General features: G+C 37.6%; 1 protein-coding gene and 1 pseudogene across 6 annotated transcripts in view; one reads left to right on the forward strand and one right to left on the reverse strand.

Moving 5' to 3' along the window:
- The window catches only part of ATG10 (autophagy related 10), a 309,264-nt gene that overhangs the window by 102,510 nt on the left and 191,794 nt on the right, over positions 1–14,960 (forward strand). The window lies entirely within an intron of this gene.
- Positions 11,929–12,823, reverse strand: LOC132027967 (nucleophosmin-like; annotated as a pseudogene).

The raw sequence follows: 14,960 nt of genomic DNA on the forward strand, positions 1-14,960 counted from the left end.
TTACACTATTTATTTTCTTAGGAAAGTGCTTTTGTCTGGAGAGTGGAAAGATAATCCTGAAACCAAACCAGAGTCAAACAATCACAAAGTCTGAAATATTGAGGAATGAATTAATTGGAAATTTCTTAATGATGTAAACACATTCCAAAGCATTCTTTCTTTGGTTCTATTCAGTAATAATGATGTAAAAGGTCTATGGACTCATCTATTTCTACACGTTATACTTAGTATGGATTATACTTAGTAAGGTTTCTCTGCCAAAAGCTCCTTGAGATAATTTTCTGATAGGATAAATTTTCTCTACTTGATTTTTTAATCTGATACCTAAAAAAAGTGGTGATTCCCAGTTTTTGTGATTATTGGCTCTGTTTGCTCTATGAACTCTGAGAAATGTGAATACTTTAGAGCTGATTCCTATGATTCAGAAGTAGGACAGGGAAATGCAGTTTTTGACCCGATCCACAGTGTCACCAGAGAGAGAAGCCGTGATTTCCCTTTGGGTCATGTGCCAGCTAAGCTTTCATGGGGTGGGAGTGGGGGAATATCACGAGAGACTCCAGCCCCACTCTTTAAGTTAGTGACTGGACAGTTGATTAGGCATCTCCTGCTCTGGGATAACATGATTTTATTAGTAGTACCTTTTATTAATCTTTTTTCTGAGTGTTTTATAATTTTGATTGCTATTGTGTTGAGTGTTTATTCATCTTTATTCATCTTTTCTTTTCTTCATCCTGACTTTATTTATTTATAATCAGAGATAGAGAGCACACAAGGAGAGGGAGTGACAGACAGAGAGAGAAACAGGCTCCCTGTTGAGCAGGGAGACCGTTGTGGGACTTGATCCCAGGACCTTAGAGTCCTAACCTGAGCTGAAGTTAGCCGCTTAACCGGCTGAGCCACCCAGGTGTCCCCATCCTGACTTTAATATCATGTTTCTGATATATGATTTTTTAAAAATTTGGCTGTTTATTTATTGGATAAATGTAGGTTTCTGATCCTGTTTGATCTGTAATAATTTGTATGGTTATTCCTGAGAAACTTTTCCTTTCCTTTCCACAAATTTTTTTTAATAAATTTTAAAAAAGAAATTTTCTTTCTTTTTTTTTGTCTGCTTTGTTTATTCTTCTTATTATTATTTTTAAATTAAATTTATTTATTTTCAGCATAACAGTATTCATTATTTTTTCACCACACCCAGTGCTCCATGCAATCCGTGCCCTCTATAATACCCACCACTTGGTACCCCAACCTCCCACCCCCCCGCTACTTCAAACCCCTCAGATTGTTTTTTCAGACTCCATAGTCTCTCATGATTCACCTCCCCTAGAATTAGAATAATAGATGTTCCAGCTACTATTTCAGTGACCTGGTAGAATGCGGGAGGAAAAGTTTAGGGAGGGAGATGGGACTGTGTGTGTGTACATGTGCATGAGCGCATGTCCACGCATGTGCACACACACACACACACACACACACATGTTTGTTGGGGAATGCTGGGAAGGGTCTCCAGGAGGGAGATTCATGATAATATTATATCTGTTAGAAATGTGTTCTGTGAATTTGTTGAAACTAGTGTGCCAAGAACTAGTTTCCAGGATTTGCTTTTATTCTTGTCTGTCCTTTGCTTCAGGGGTGGGGTATGGCTGTCATTGGCTTCTTGTTCATTTCTATTGCCTGCTCAGTTAGGAAAGTTACCTACCCTTCAGAGTTAGAATTGCACCTCTAATTAAGGGCAGGTTTTTTTGTTGTTTGTTTTTTAATGTGGAGGTGAGCCCATAGATAGTACCAAAACAAAACAGAACACTGTTTTGAGAAAATCTTTGTAACCTTAGGGCAAGGACTACAGACTCAAAAGCCCTGGAGTCCAGGGATTTGTAACATAAATGGATCAAGCTGCCAGGTACAAGACAATCTGGACCCTGAGTCCTAAGGGCTGTGCCCAGCAGAGTGTTTGTCCTCTTGCCAGGTTGGGAATGTGACACAGGGGTTACCAGACCTTTCAAGAAAAGTAAATTTACAGATATTGGCAACTACTTAAAAAACTTCAGAAACAGGACTAAACCCAACATGCTACTGATGAATAATATGTGGGATATGTGTGGTGATTTACATTCTGTTGTTGGGTATGTGTGTGGTACGACTGTGGTTTCTTACCCTGCCCTACTTCAGTGCATGTTGCTGATCTGAATTAGTAAAGGGGGCTCTCGGCAAAGCAGATACCTCTCTTGTGAATTTTGGTTGGTTAGTATTTTTGCGACTTAATATCTGCAGTGCTGTCCCACTTTTTTTTTTTTTTTTTAAAGATTTATTTATTTATTTGACAGGCAGAGATCTCAGGTAGGCAGAGAGGCAGGCAGAGAGAGAGGAGGAAGCAGGCTCCCTGCAGAGCAGAAAGCCCGATTCGGGACTCGATCCCAGGACCCTGGGATCACGACCTGAGCCGAAGGCAGAGGCTTTAACCCACTGAGCCACCCAGGCACCCCCTGTCCCACTTTTATGAAGGAAATTCTGAATCACTCCCTTGGTTTTTTTTCCTTCAAACTTTCATTCAGTCTTTATCTCAGTCTTTTCTGGGACTGTTTGGCGAGAATACTTATACTGTTGTTTTACTTTATAGGCTCCAGAAATTTGTTTTTATTTAATCAAAAAAATAGTAGTCTTGAGGTAAAATTGGGAAACAAGCTGTGTGTGAGGCCGATGAACCCTCCTACAGTCAAGAGGTTGATCATACCCATTACCCCCAAGAGGTTGCTTTTATACCTTTATAATGCCTCCCTCTGCCCCTGAAAGTTATCTATTATTTTTTTTTCTGACAGTTATTTTTAAAAAGGATCTTATTTATCCCTTTATATAGAGCCTCCTTTAACGAGTACTCAGACCTTCAGGTTTGTTTATAAATACCTCTCAGGAAGGTGGCATACTCTTGTTGAAGGCCATTGTTTAACATAATGGTCTTTTAGATATTAAAGATATTCGTTAAGAGCATGGACTTCAGAGTTAGACATGGCTACAAATCCTTGCTCTACCATTTACAAGCTGGATTTTGGACAGATTTCTTAAAGTTTCTAAACTTCATTTTTTTTTAACCTATAAAATAGGAATAAAAATAATACCCACCATATAGTATGGTAGTTGTGTAGATTAAATGGAATTTATATTCAAAGAGTTTAGCACAGTCTCTGGCATATGGAAAGCCATATTATGGTTATGATTTTTAGCTAGTTGTTTGAAATTTTTCAGTCTTTTATTTTAGAAATAATGCTATAAATGAAATTGTAGTTAAATTTTCAGAAAACTCTATAAAAATCTATTTACCACCGAATATACAGTGCTGGTCTTTAGTGTTTTATTCTGAGTCCTCCAGGATGAGAGGAAGAGCAAAAGATGGCAAACAACAACGAATGCATGCAATGAAGGCATTTTTCCCCCCAGATTTTATTTATTTATTTTAGAGAGAGTGAGTGCATGCGCGCACACTCCTGCGTACTCAAGTCCAGGGTGAGATCGGTGGGAAGGGGCAGAGGGAGAAGGAGAAGCAGGCTTCCTGCTGAGCAGGGCACCTGACCTGGGGCTTGATCCCAGGACCCTGAGATCAGGACCTGAACAGCCACTTAACTGACTGAGACATCCATTTCAGCCACCTCTGAAATACAATATTTAGAGAGACACAGAGAGAGAGAGAGAGAGAGAGAATGAACAAACACAGGGGAGAGCGGAATAGAAGAGTCTCCAAACCTAACATACTGAATATTTTTGTTTTGAAATTATTAAGCAAAAGGAAAGAAATAAGCATTTATCTTACCTTTACTGTATTTTTTGTATTTCATGTTAACTAAATAGACTAACTTGATAAGGAAACTTTTCCCCCCAAAATTCCATCTGATAAATGTAGAAAGGATGGTAGAATTAGAAAATCACTACTTTTCAGTCCATAATGAAATGAATTAGGTGGCAGTAATCAGTGGATGAAATTATTAGGTGAAGGGTTAATGGGGAATTTACAAAGGAGGGATTGAACTATCATCACCTGAACCCTAGTGATTAATCATGGCATTACTATGGCATTACTAAAAATAGTACATCCAGATATTGCATACTTGCTGAAGTTTTATAATATGAATCGCAGAGCACAATCCATGAAATATTCTTGCCCAAAATATTGAACCTGAATAGAATCAATTAAGGAAGTCAAGTGATGGAGAACCAAGCTAATTGACACCACAGGAAACAAATAGAGAAATAAAGAAATCTAAAGGACAACTGACTCAATTTCCTTAAAAAGTTAATGGTTCGGTAAAGAAGTGAGGAGAGGATTGCATCTCTAACTATCTGGTATTGAAGACTGAGCTTGTTTTGTATTTAAAGTATCCTTTTTGGGGGGGTGCTTAGGTGGCTCGGTCAGTTGAGCATCCGACTGTCTCAGCTCAGGTCATGATCTCAGGGTCATGAGATTGAATCCCATGTTGGGCACCCTGCTGAGCATGGAGCCTCCTTTACATTCTCTCCTTCCCTCTCCCTCTGCTTTTGCCCCTCACACAACTCTCTTAAAAAAAAAAAAATCCTTTCTGGGCATCGACCAGTAGGTGGTCCTCGTGTGCAGCCCAGGTCATATGTGAATTACTATGGAGGGGTGAGGACCACCAACCTGGTTCAGGGTGGTAGGTCCACTGACCATGCACTTGGATGTTTTGACAGTGTCAGCTTGCTATGAAAGTATCTAAATCCTTACTTTTCCGTTTTGACTTTATCTTACCTGAATTTATGTTATTGACCTATAACAAAAAGTTTGAGCACCGGTAACAGTTTCTGGATTGACAGCAATTACTTCTTGAGCTGACAACAGTTCAGACCATATTTTAAGCAGCACTACTCTAGATTAAAAGAAATTCAAGAGACATATCCTAATGTAACTTGTGAACCTTATTTGGAGCCCAAGTCAAACAAATCAACTATAAAAGGACCTTTTGGAACACAATTAGGGATATTTGATTATGGAGTAAAGTATAAGATGACACCTATTTAGCTTAACAAAATAAAAGACAAATCAGGGGTAGAAGAAGCAAATGTGGCAAAATCTTGTTATGTATTAACTATGGGTGATGTGTGTATAGGTTTGAATTTGGTACTTTTCTCTTTACTTTGATGTATGTTACATACATGCTTCCTTTTCTTCTGTCCTGTCATAATTTACACTTTATTGTAAACTTTATTAACAATTGCAAATGTTTTTAGCTTTATTTTAGATTTAGATCTACTTCGGTGATTTGTGCAGAGTTTAAAACTTCAGGGCAACTTGCCTTCTAAATTTTTTGTTTTTACCTACTGGTTATGAATACATTAGTTTAGGACCTCGGTTCTGTGATTTGACCTTTCATAGGTTATTAATAAAATAATTTCCCATGGGTTTTCAACTTTCTTTTCTCACTTTTGTACAGCAAAAATAGGAAGAGAGATACTCAGATACTGTAAACAAAATAGTCTACCAATATTGAAATTAGATTTTACACAGTTAATACTAGATTATTTTGTATGTTATTGTTAAAGAAGAATTAAGAGCCCCCCCCCCATTAGCTCCATCTTTAGTTAAACCTACTTGATTATATTTTGAAATTTACATAGCAACACACCAGAAATATTTTGATTACTTTCTTTACAGCTTAGGAAGAGCTGATTGAAAGGGCTTATTTCCTAATTTAGATAGAGTAAAATTTTACAATTTCATTTTATTCTTAGAAATTTAAGTTGATTTTTTAATTCTTTCCTTTCAGTAGTCTTTCTGGTTAAATGCATGTTGCTTTTCCTAACAACCCCCTCAACCATTATTCTAATTACATCAAATTCATATTTTAAAAAATAGATTGTAAAATATTTCAATATTTTACTTTATTCCATCCTTTAACACTATCTTGGTAGAGAACCCAGGTTGCCTTTCCCATCAATCCTGCTGCCCTCCTGAATTTCATACTTTGCTTATTTGCACAGCTGTCTTTATTTTAAATGTCTTATAAAAAAAATTTCAAATGTACAAAAGTAAAGAGAATGGTATAATGAATTCACATGTGCCTATCACCTAGCTCCCACAATTATCAACTCACAGCCAGGTACATACTGTTTTAAAGCATCACTAGCGTATATAAAGTGACAAAACATATCTCAAAGAATTAAATTGGGCTTTCTTTTTTCCTGTCTTAAAATTATTGGTACTTCAAGTGCACTCTAAATTTATTTCTCATTATATACTAAAAGTAATGAATGAACTCAGGAAAAGATACAAAGACCTATTATTTCTATTTTTTTTAATTTTTACAATTTTTAAATTTTTAAAAAAGTTATGGTTGGGTGCCTGGGTAGCTCAGTTGGCTAATTGTCTTACTTTGGCTCAGGTCATGATCTTGGGGATTCTGGGATGTAGCCTGGCATGGAGCTCCCCACTCAGGGTGTGTGCTTATTGGTTTCCCTCTGCCTCTTCCCCCAATCATGCACACTCTCTCTCAGATAAATAAATAGATAAAATCTTTAAAATTCTGGTAAAATACACATAACAACATGTAATTTATCATCTTAACCATTTTTAAGTGTGCATTTCACTAGAGTTAAGTACATTCTTACTGTGCATACAACCAAGTCCCAGAACTCTTTTCATATTGCAAAATTAAAACTTTGTACCCATTAGGGGCACCTGGGTGGCTCAGTGGGTTAAGCCTCTGCCTTCAGCCCAGGCCATGATCTCAGGGTCCTGGGATGGAGCCCTGCATCAGGCTTTTTGCTCAGCGGGGAGCCTGCTTCCCCTCCCCCCATACCCCCCCTCCCTCTGCCTACTTGTGATCTCTCTTTCTCTGTCAGATAAATACATTAAAACAAAACAAAACAAAACTCTGTACCCATTAAATACTAACAGGTATTCCCACTGGCCCCTCCTCTCAGCTGCTGGCAATCACCATTCTATTTACTCTCTCTCTCTGAATTTGATTATTCTAGGTATCTCATATAAGTGGAATCATACAGCATTTATCTTTTAGTGACTGGCTTCTTTCACTTAGCTTAATGTCTTCCAAGTTTATCTATTATTTCTATAAATTTTGATTTGGGTTTTATGAAGTAGAGAGCTAAACAGAGAATTGGAATTGAATTTCTGTTAGATGAGGACATCCTGAATTGCATAGCCTCATTCTGTTAAGAGATTTCACTTCTTTTATTTCTAAAGCACACTATTATTAAAGAGGATTAAAAATGCTTTCCTTGTAGATCTGAGAAGACTAGTTCTTGACCATGTCTCAAATTTGCTGATAATATATAAACACAACTAGATATTTCTATCAGAAACATAATCAAATTAAGGAGTAAATAATGGAATTAGTATTTTAAGTACAATTACTTTGCCTACCCGTTCGTGTTAGTGATATTTATATATTGAATTGTTGGAATTAATGATTTTTATTTCAAAAATGAAATGTTAAATACCCATTTTTTAATCTCTGCATACCTAATATGTTTTGATAGGCTTTTGCTAAAGTTAAATGACAATTTTAAGGTTTACTAAAAGAAATAGACGTTTTTCATAGGTTTCTTAGCTATCATGTTTCTTTATGTAGTAACAAATAAATACCTTTGTTGGTTAAGACTTAATTTTTGGTTAACTTTTCTTTTTCTTCTAGCTTATTTAAAAATTATATATCACTGTATTAATAATCATTTTTAGGGAAGTTATGAGCATGTTACTTCTATTAAATTTTGGCATAATGCTGTATTTGTTTAGGCCATCCACTGTGAGTTAATGAAATATTATTTCCGGGCCCAAATGTCACTAGATAAAGATTAAATATATTGTATTGATATAGTCTCTTGATTAGACTAAAGTAGATTGTTTTTAGTGTATCTTTGGAGATTAGGAGAAAAATGCACTTGGAACAGCATGCTGTGTTTTTCTAATAAACATTGAATCATAGTCAGTTACACTAGATTTTTCATTCATAATTTATTGTGAGTTATGATACGATTTGTCACTTAAGCATATGCAAATCTTAAGCAATCATTTCAACAAGAGTAGGTTATATCACTTGTGAGTTAAATACTTTTGAGCATCACTTTTAAAGATTATCAAGAGTATAAGAGAACGAAAAGCTATAATACTTCACAAATTTATAAATTAAAATTTAAATAGCGATAGTAATTTTGCACGCTTAACGATTAAAAGCACATTCTTGGCTAACAGTGATGTTTGGGTTTCCTGGGCAGGGTGACAGGCTTTATTTCAAAAAGCCTTGTGTAGAGTTATCTTTACAGTGGTGAGTTTATGAAGCCCAGGATCATCTTACCCTTAGGTTCTAAAGTTTATATATATAGAGAGAGAGAGAGAAGAAGAGAGAGAGAGAGAAAGAGGGGATAGAGAGGGAGACATAGAGAGAGAGAGACAGAGAATATATAGAGTCTAATTTATTAATTTATAACAAATAAAATTGTCAAGTGAACTGGAATGCTGCTGTCATGATGATTCATTTTTGCTTCGTAGATGGGCCAAACAATTGTATGAACACAAAATAAGTACAGATTCTCATGTGTAGTCGTAATACTGAGATACTTAATGACATAATCTGAGAGTGGCATACCTCTTGCTCTGTAATAGGGGTAGTCTTACCATTGAGGAGAAATTGCAATTTTAGGTTTATAGGGTAAGAATCTCTTGCTTGAAGTGTCCAGTGGACACTGCCAATGTTTCCTTCACTGATATATCTCTCTCTCTTTTTAAATTTTAATGACTGGCCAGTCTCTCTTTTGGTTGCTATCAGATTACAGTCAAATCTTGCTGGCTGGGGAGCCAGTCTCTCTCATTAAATAATTCACCTATGTGCTCTACCTATTATGGATTATTTTTAACTTGAAACTTGAGCTTGAAAAATGCTTATTTCCAAAGCCTTGGGAAAGGCCTTCAACTACAGACAATATTATTATAATCATGGATATTTGTAAAAATATAGGGAAAAATTATGAAAAATCATACTACCCTAGTATAGTTATAGTTGTTTTGATGAATTTCCCTCATATGTCTATTTCCAATTGGTATTTTTAATGAGTATTATTTTAAAATTTATAAATTTGGAGTACAATTACATATCTGTAACATTGTCTTACCTTTTAGGTAAACAAGTTTTCACTTTTTTAAAAAATTTAATCTTTTTTTTTTTTTTAAAGAGAGGGAGAGGGCATGCTCAGGCCAGAGGAGCAGAGGGAATCTCAAGGGACAGAGAGAATCTCAAGTGGAATCCATGCCCAGCATGGAGCCCAAAGCAGGGCTCGATCTCACAACCCTGATATCATGACCTGAGACAAAATCAGGAGTTGGTCGGTTAACCCACTAAGCCACCCAGGCACCTCAATAAGTTTTCACTTTGTTAAATTTTATTTCTTTATTTGTCATAGGGGGAGAGAGAGAGAGAGAGAGAGAAAGAGAGAAAGTGCACAAGCAGGGGGAGTGGCAGGCAGAGGGAGAAGCAGACTCCCCGCTGAGCAAGGAGCCTGATGTGGAACTCCATCCCAGGACCCTGAGATCATGAGCCAAAGGCAGATACTTAACTGACTGAGCCTCCCAGGCGTCCCAAGTTTTCACTTTAAAGATTGATTTTGCTAAAGATTGATTTTGCTAGGTATCTTTTGGAACTGGTTACCTAAATGAACTATCTTCTACCTCTAGTACTTTTAAAAATAATTATTTGGTGCTTTCCATGGTATCTGACATAGTGAAAATATGGTTTCTTTTGCAATATTTATGGCTTCGTTTTGGTCATGTTATTAGTTACTGTTTCCAGATAAATGTGTGTGATAGCAACAATCAGATGTATTCTTATTTTACAGCATTCTTTTTACGCTCATGACACTCCTGTATATATAAGGCACTTAGGGCAGTCTTATTGTCTTCATTTTGTGTGACGATAACTTGAATAAACAATAGACTTTGGCACCAAAATAACAACTGACCTGCCCGAGTTTGAGCTAGAACTGAAGCGAGAACTCAGGTTTCTGGACCACTATGGTCCTGTGTTTAATGACATAAGCAGTCTCACAGTTCAGAATTCTGAGAACCCTGAGCTCAGTGTAATCAAAACTGAGATCATTGTCTTTCAACCTCTTCATCTGAATTCTTTGTTTTAGTAGGTGTTTCCACCATCCTTCTGGCTCAGGCCATGAACCTGAAGACTTTTACATTCCACTGTCTCCTCAGCACCTACACCTAATGGATCATTCCATCAGTTTATTCCCCCTTTAAACATGTTTCATATTGACTCACCTCTGCCTCCTCCGCTCTCCTTTCTGTTGCCTCTCTCTTGGTTCAGGGGTTATTCCTGGTCTCTGTGTCTCATCTTGCCCTCCGCCAACTTGCCTTCATCCTAAAATTCCAACCCATTACGCCCTGGTTAAATCCTTCAGTGATTTTTCATGACTTCAGGATGTAACTCTGGCGCCTTAGCTAAGCATACACAGCTCATGCCTAAAAAAGATGTACTCTTTTGAGTCTTGCTTCTTTCTTTCAACATTACATTTATGTATAGCTTCATAGTCTATGGTTGGTCAGAGTTATGTTCCAACACTCAGAGCATGAAGGGTGGAGTAAGATTTCCACCTGCCTGAAGGATCTGTATGTGGGCTGGGAGCACATTCAGAGTTCGGGCAGGCTTCTAGTCTGCCCTGGCTTCTAGTTTCTCCTGTATCCTCTGTGCACGTGCACAGCCCTGTGGTCAGCCAGGACATGAAGAGACCCTAGTTTCCTTAAGACATGCAGGTGGAAGGCAGCCAGGGTTGTTTGCAGAGTTCAAGTCCCTCTGTGGGTCTCTCATTACTAGGATCTTTCTGTTACCTTTCTGTTTATGTTGCTGGTTGGTTGCATGTGCTAACTGGGATGGCTACCTCAGACTTGCTAGTGAGATTGCTTACTTGTACTGGAGACACTGCAGATATGATATCACTGGAGATTTTTTTCCATATTAAATTTAAGCATTGCCTCCTTCAGATAGGCAACCCTAACCCTCATGTTTAGGATATGCCCCCTTCTCTCTATTTCCATATAACTGGTACACCATTCTATGTGGTGATTATCTGTATACTTACCTGATTCCCCATAGTAGTCTGAAAGCTTGACTGCCAGCAGTTTGTTTCTGTATCCTCACTTCTATATCCTTGGTGCTTAGCATGATGAACACTCTATACGCATTTGTTTAATTGAGTTAAAATCATATAAGCTGCAAGGAGTTCTGCCAGGTTTGTTACTTATATAAATACATGTCATTGTATTTCATTTCATTGTATAATGTATTATTTGAAATAAGTGGGTCATTGAGTAGTGTTTAAAAACCTGTTTGTTTTAGAAGGATTTTTATTAAATAGCAAAATTCTTTTTTAGTGGAATGAACCATTGGATGCAATATTATGTAATGTCATCAGTGAACCCTAAGTTCATTACCTCTAAGCTCATTAGTAAATTATTTGATCTTTAGTAGTTTTTGACAGGATTTATCATTCTGTTCTTGTTACACTTTTACATTTGGTGTTTTCATGTTCTTGGTTTACCTCTTAGATTACTCTTCACTCCTTTTCAGTCTCCTTTGTTGTTTTTCTTTTCTCTATAACCTCATAATATTAATGACCATGCTATGTCTTATTCTCTTCTTTTTTTTTCATTTGTCACTTTATTAAAATACTGAGTTTATTTCACATGTATATTTTTGTCTCCTCACCATTCCATTTGTCTGACCACCACTACTACTGTGTCTTATTATAACATTCCATACATATTTAAAACCAAGCAAAGGGTGGAGTTCCAGCTTTAAAAACTAAACAGGCATTTTAGACAACACATTCTTGGCAATGGAACCTGGACATTTATCAGACATAGAAGAGAAAGTTCTCACTGTGTGTTATAAAAGGGACAGCCAGATATCAACTGTTTCAGAAATGAAATAAGATGGAAAATTTTAACAAACTGTTTAAACTGCTTTCTTGAAGAGACTTCCTCCTCTGCCAGAGACCTTCAGTGGCCTCTTGGTCAGTCATCCGGAAACAATTCTTGACATGATTGATGAACTTGGCCTCTACTTTGTGAAGAGAATCACTTACTTGCATTTTTGCTTTAATGTCTTCTATAGAACAAGGTCCTTTCGGTGTTTTGGGAGTCTTTTTCTGTGGTTTGAAAGATTTTTTGATCTTGGTGTTGATGGTTTTGACTCTTTTCCATTCTGGTTTGATTTTTGTACATTTTTGGCTGGAGTATCTTGTATAGATTTCTTTACTGGAATCTTTTCTTCAGTTTTCTCATCATCAAAATCATCATCATCATCATCATCTTCATCATCGTCTTCACTGGCAACAAGTTATATTTTTTTCTTTGGACCCTTCCTACCCCTTCCAGGGGCAGAATGCTTTCCAGATACACTAAGGAGTTTCTTTCTTCTCTTCTTCTGACTCTGCATCTTCCTCCACAGCTACTGAGGGTTGTCCGCTAGTACGCACCGGCCCTGAACCACATTTCAACTGTAAGACCACAGGTGGTGGTACTGCAGAGCCCCGAAGGGAAACCATTGGCTGTACAGACATCTTCAAAGTTGCCAGTGTGCCTTTAATTGGACTGCGTTTGTAACTCATTGCGTCCGTTTCAGCTGTGTCCAATTCATCCTTTGCACCAACCCCTACACTGACCCTTCTTAAAGATAACTGGTGCTCATTTTCATCATTATCCACCTTAAAGGGATAATCTTTGTCAGTCTTCAGGTTCACAACTGAAGGGATAGTTCTTGGGCCTCAGGGGACTCATGTCCATGTTCATTAAATCTTCCATGGTGTAGTGGCATGAACTTAGGTGGGAGAGAAGGCAGACAGAGATCAATGACTGCTGTTCCACAGGAGAGCCATGCAGGAGGGAATCACACCAGAGACTGTCTGATTTTCTTAGCTATTCTCATGAACCTGGAGGTCATCATTTGAATTGCATCAAATATTAATTACTGCCAAATATATATTCCCTGTCCACACTTCTCTCTTGAATTCTAGATTCATCAGTTCAACTTCTTACCTGACATTTCTACTTTAATGTCTCCTCTTAGATCCTGAAGTCAACATGTCCAAAATTAAACTCTGAATCTCACCCCCCCCCCCCCCCAAACTTACTCACCCACTACCACCCAAACTAATCTTCTCTCAAATGATAAGACTCCATCTTCCCAATTGTTCAAGCTACTGGAGTTATCCTTACATTCTCTATTCCTCTCAGACCCCACATTCAGTCCATTAGGTCATCCTGTTGCTCTACCCTCATATTATCTAGGATCAGACCATTTCTCATCAACTCCCCTTGCTATCACCCTGATGTAAACAACCATCAGCTTTCACTAGGATTACCTTCCTATCTGCCTGCTTCCACCCTTGCCTTCCGATGGTATAACATTACCTTTTAAAATGTGAGTCATGGGGCACCTGGGTGGCTCAGTGGGTTAGGGCCTCTGCCTTCAGCTCGGATCGTGATCTCAGGGTCCTAGGGTCGAGCCCCACATTGGGCACTCTGCTCAGCGGGGAGCCTTCTTCCTCCCCCCTCCTCTCTGCCTACTTGTGATCTCTGTCAAATAAATAAATTAAATCTTTAAAAAAAAATGTGAGTCATATTGCATTACTTCTCAACTCTAGGTAAAAGCTGAAACATTTATTTATTTCTAAAAACATTTATTTATTTATTTTAGAGAGAGAGAGATTGCGTGTAAGCCCAAACAGGGGGTAGGGCAGTGGGAGAGGGAGAGAGAGAATCCTCTAGCCGACTCCCCACCAAGGGCAGAGCCCTAAAGTGGGTTTTGATCCCAGGACAATGAGATCATGACCTGAGCAGAAATCAAAAGTCAAATGTTCAACTGACTGAGCCACCCAGGTGCCCCACACAAAAACATTAATAATAGACTATAAACTATGGGACCTGCTCCTTCCTCACCTTTCTTATGACTCTTCTGACTTCACCTCCTATTTCCCTTCCTTTCATTCATCACCACCCAGGCACACTGCTTCCTTGCTGTTCCTCAGACATACTAGAGAAACACTAGTGTTTCTCTACATTCCTTCCTGGGGGCCTCTAAATTGTCTGGCCCCTTTGTGTAGACCATTCCTCTTTTAGATATGGCTGACTGCCCACCTCTCACCATGCCCTCCTCTTTCATGTGTTCTCTCAAGACATCACCTTCTTACCACCATTAACAACGTGTTGGGCCGCTTGGTCTCCCTGCCTGCCAGCCTCACTCCTGACTTCCCTTATCCTACTTCGTGTTTTCTTTTTCTCATACTACTATCCACCTTCCAATGTGCATTATAATTTACTTTTTTAGTATGTTTATTGTTTAATGTCTCTCTTTCCCAGCTTAGTCTATGAGGACAGAGGTCTTTGTTTTCTTTGCTGATATGCCCAATGCACTGAGAATATCACCAAGTATTAAGTAGGCACACAAACAAATATCTGTTAAATGAATGATTACCTGATTTTTTGTAAAAAATAAAAATTCACAGTTTGTCTGAAGAACTTTATTAGGTGAAAAGTTTAATTTGAAAAATTATGAGAAATTTTTAAAAATGCTGATGTTCTTTTATCCCTTAATTGGTGAATTAGGATCCATGAAAACACCATAAAATTTACATAAAAAGTTAATAAGTATCATTCAAATAACCTCTTCAGGGCAGTCTTTTTAATAAAACTGGCATTTCTGTAAAAGTGGGATTTTTCTATAATGATATGCAGAATAGTGGAATTTAATGCATACTTGAGATTTAAAAATAACCATGTAACAGTGTTTTGAGTGGGACCTTTTTATCTTGTTCCAGAATTGCAGCTAAGGCCTTAAGCTGAAGACAAAATACCCTGAGTAACTAATTTTCTATATTTAGATTGCTATGAATAATCTACTAGCCACTGGGACCAGAAACCTGCCTGTAGAGATTGTTCT

Source organism: Mustela nigripes, chromosome 12 (genome assembly GCF_022355385.1).
Source record: "Mustela nigripes isolate SB6536 chromosome 12, MUSNIG.SB6536, whole genome shotgun sequence".
Classification (NCBI taxonomy): domain Eukaryota; kingdom Metazoa; phylum Chordata; class Mammalia; order Carnivora; family Mustelidae; genus Mustela; species Mustela nigripes.